Source organism: Trichosurus vulpecula, chromosome 6 (assembly GCF_011100635.1).
Source record: "Trichosurus vulpecula isolate mTriVul1 chromosome 6, mTriVul1.pri, whole genome shotgun sequence".
NCBI classification, from domain to species: domain Eukaryota; kingdom Metazoa; phylum Chordata; class Mammalia; order Diprotodontia; family Phalangeridae; genus Trichosurus; species Trichosurus vulpecula.
This window is the reverse complement of record NC_050578.1, coordinates 190,815,672-190,820,147: the sequence shown is the minus strand read 5'-3', so window position 1 is coordinate 190,820,147 and position 4,476 is coordinate 190,815,672.

Here is a 4,476-nt window from a genome sequence, read left to right as displayed (position 1 = left end):
GGTCTGGAACCAGTTCTTGTTTTTCTTGTAGGCTCCTTGACTTCTTCTGGCTGTATGTTTTGGTCTTCTTTGTCATCAAAGAAAGATTCCAAAGTCTGAGTCTGAATCTGGATGTGTTTTCGCTGCCTGGCCATGTTCCCAGCCAGCTACTTGACCCTTGATTTTTTCATCAGGGTATGACTGCTTGTAGAGTAGAGAGTACTTTGTCCCAAGCTTGAGGGGTTGCGCTGTTGTTTTCAGAGCTATTTCTACACAGCAAGCTCTGCCACACCAGTGCTCCTCCTCCCCCAAGAACCACCAACCTGGACTGGGACTCAGATCTTAAGCAGGCTCTGCACTCCCGTTCTGATCTGCCACTTAATTCTTCCCACCAGGCGGGCCTGGAGCCTGAAGCAACTGCAGCTATAGTTCTGCCCTCAGAGCTGCATCACCTCCGCTGCCCTGGGGCAGTGGCCGAACGGCAAACTCCTTTCACTCTGTCCCCCTCAGCTTTTCCCACTAACTTCCTCTGTTGTCTTTGGTGTTTGTGCGTTGAGAAGTCTGGTAACTGCCCCGGGTCATTGATTCAGGGAGCTAGGACCTGTTCTACCCATCTGGTTGGTCTGGGTGGGGTTCAAGCTGGCCTCTGCTCTGCTCAGCTCCTAGCTCTGTGCAAAAGACCTTACCCAGTGACCATCCAGGCTGTCCTGGGCTGGAGTCCTGCTTCCCTGTGCTATTCTGTGGGTTCTGCAGCTCTAGAATTTGTTCAGAGCCATTTTTATAGCTTTTAGGAGGTACCTGGGGGGGAGCTCACGCAAGTCCCTGTTTTCCAGCTGCCATCATAGGTCCTTTCTTAATCCCCATATTTTGCACATTTGAACCTTTTTCCATATTGGAGGCTAAGTACATCCATTCTTTCTATTAGGAAAATAGCTCAAAGCCTGTGTTCTACAAGGAAGAGATGATTTGGTAGGCAATAGTGAATTTTGATGAAAAGGAAACAAATGTTATATATTTAAAGGGAGATTTTTCCTGGGAATTATTATTTTCCAGAAATAAGCCAGGCTTTCAGGAGTACATAGATCTAAATCATAGGGAGAGAGAGTAAATTAACCCAGGATAGAAACCCCAAGGCACAGGAGGCTGACCCTTATTTTAAGGCTGAGGCTGACCAGAGGACTGGGTGATCTTCCTGTGCTTCTGGGGAAGCCTAAAAAACACATCATGCACTTCTAGTGAGAAGAATCTGAGAAACCATGTAGTCCAACCCCTTGTTATCCTAGAATTAGAACTAGAAAGCACTATAGAAGTCAATGAGTCCAGCACCTTCATTTTACAGATGAGGAAACTGAGACCGGGGAAAATTAAATCACTTGCCCCAGATCTCACAGGAAGGGTCTGAGGCATGATTTGAATGGAAGGTTTTCTGATTCCCCATTCAGACTCCTGACTTCCTATCTCCCACTTCAAACTGGCTCTCCCTTCACTTTACGGAGGTTTCAGTTGCTTGCTCAAATTTACCCAGCTAGTTAAAGAAAGAACTAAGACTACAACACAAGTCTTCTTATTCTTAGTTGAGAGAGCTTTTTATAGTCTATCGTGATTTCTAATATGAGTATACCATATCCTTCACCTATACCTCAGAGTAATTATATTAGCCACCCCTGACTTTTGTCAGTTTAATGATTCAACACTATCTATTTATTTATTTATTTATTGCGAAACACTTTTCAAATACTGTCTGAGGCCACATTTGAATTCAGGTCTTAGTGAACCCAGGTCCAGTTCTCTATTTACTGTGCCACTTAATGTTTCTTTTTCTTGGCCTGGAAGTCTAATTCCCACCCTCCATGCTTCCCCTTCAGTTGCTTAGGGCTCCTCCATGGGCAACATCTTATGCTTCAAAAATGTTCTCTCTCTCCAACATTTCCATCTATACTCATGAATGTCTCCTCTCATTTTCTCAGACCTCTGCTCTGTATTTAAATAATTTGTGCTTGTAAGTTATTCCTCTTAAAAAACTATATATAATCTTTACCTGGGGCCTTTAGCAGAGTTCCTTCGTTCCAAAGTAGAAATTGTAGATGGCCATTTCTCCCAAGGGAAGGGAGAATTTGAACAAGGTGGTGACTTTTGGTGATTTTAGCAACTCAGTTGTCCTCTCATTATCTGCTTTCTCCCAGGGTGTAATAGCTTCCTTCAGGTGTGACCTCCAGAAAATGCCTCCAGTCCTTAGAACAGTTAATCCACTCATTTTGGCATCCTTACTCTGCGACTGAGCTTTGTTGATTAATGAATAATTAAATACAAACTCCCTTAGCTTTCTATATGTAGGCCAGACCAAGCTTCACATCCCTTGTGGGCATCATCTGGGCGATCTTGCCACTCTTCCACTATGGATATGCTGAATGCCCCTTCCCCCTCTCCATTTTCGATCTTTTGCCTTTCCTCTGCAAAGGGCATATTGATTGGTTGGCCTACGGATCAGTTCACAATCTGGTGACTTTCTATATCAAAACTCCTTTGCTAGGCACCCCTTCCCTCTACATTCTCTCTTCTTAGAATGTAAGCATCTTCTTGGGAGGGACTTCTTTACCTTTATATTTGTATTAAAAGCACTTAGCAAAGTATCTAGCCCATAGTAAATATTTAATAACTGCTTTTTTGGTTCATTAATTCATTGCTTCCAACCACAGTAACTAAGTTGCAATCTACTTCAAATATGCATGAAGTTAATCTGAAATGAGAGCTAAGGGGTGTTAAGACTGGAGAAGGTTTGGGGGTTGATAAGTGTATGTCTGGGAGAGCAATCAATAAGCATAATTATTTAGTGCCCATGAGGTGCCAGGCACTGTGTTAAGCACTGGATGGGGCAGAAATTTCCTCCAGAGTTTCCCTTTATTATTAGTCAGGCTTATAACTGCACTGTGGCATTTTGAGACAGTGGGGGCACTGACATATTTGGCAGCGACCATATCCCAGACACTGAGAGTTAATCTAAGAATTATACAGTATCCGTTGTAGGAGTTTTCACTCTGGTGCTGCTATTTTCTGAATTTTTTTCCTTCTGTTGGATCCTCTAGCACTTGGGCCTTCTGTTACTGACTGATTGAAAAGTCAAAAAGCATTAAGTCAGCCCAATCACAGCATAGCAGCCTATTAATTCACCCTACCACCGGAGATTGAAGCACATACAGGATCATAATATACAGATATGCACTGCCAGGCATCCCTTGTCTGGGAAGGGATTGGTAATGAACTTAACTACAACTCTTGAGATCAGCTTCTGTATCACTTACTTCTCTAATTCTGTACGTACTCTGGGTCAATAGAGATATCTTTGGATAACCCTAGTACTCATAGTGATAGAAAAGGTAGAAAGATCCCACCTCCAACACCATGGATGCTATAACTATATAGCTCTTTAAAACCAGTCTCTCTGATTTACTCATTCTCCCAACAGGCTATGTTCACCAGCAGACAGATTAGTCAGTCTAATCAATGCCTCCATCTATACTATCTGCCTCCTCTGAATATACTGGACAAAGAACCAGTGTAATCAACCTCCATTCCACCCAGCTATTTCTCATGCCCCAGGAAGGCCATGTTCTCCCTGCTATTTTGATTAAAACCAGATTGAATCAAATTTCTTCATTTTCAAAAGTTCAGTTAATTATGCTCAAAATTAAAGGTAGTAATTCAACATGCTTAAACTTCAAACATCCACTGAACTAACGACAAACTACTTAATTTTTTAACCTAAAAACTAACTTTTAAAAAAATCCTTAAGAATATTTCTAATACTTTTCTTTTGGCAAAAGTCAGCTGAGATTAGGGTACTCAACATTTTACCTTCAATGAGTGACTCAGCATCTTAGACCATTCCCTTCTCTGCTTTAAAGATACTTTGAAAATGATAAATGTTGGAAAGGATGTGGGAATATTGGGACACTGAGGCACTGTTGGTGGAGTTGTGAACTGATCCAACCATTCTGGAGAACAATTTGAAACTGTGCCCTCAGGGCAACCAAACTGTGCATACCCTTCGAGCCAGTGATACTACTACTAGGTCTGTATCCCAAAGAGATTATAAAAAAGGGAAAAGAACCTACATGTGCAAACATATTTATAGCAGCTCTTTCCATGATGACAAAATACTGGAAATTGAGGGAATGTCCTTCAACTGGGGAATGGCTGAGCAAGCTGTGGTATATGAATATAGTGGAATATTATTGTGCAATAAGAAATAATGAACAGGTGGATTTCAGAAAATCATGGAGAGACTTGTAGGAACTGATGCAAAGTGAAATGAGCAGAACCAGGGAAAAATTGTACAGTGTCAGCAACTTGACTCAGCCCTTGTCAGCCACACAATGATCCAAGGCAAGTATAAAGGACTCACAAAGGAAGATATCGGGTATCCATATCCCGATAAAGAATTGATGGACTCTGAATGTGGATTGAAGCATATTTTTTTCACTTACTTTATTCTTTCTT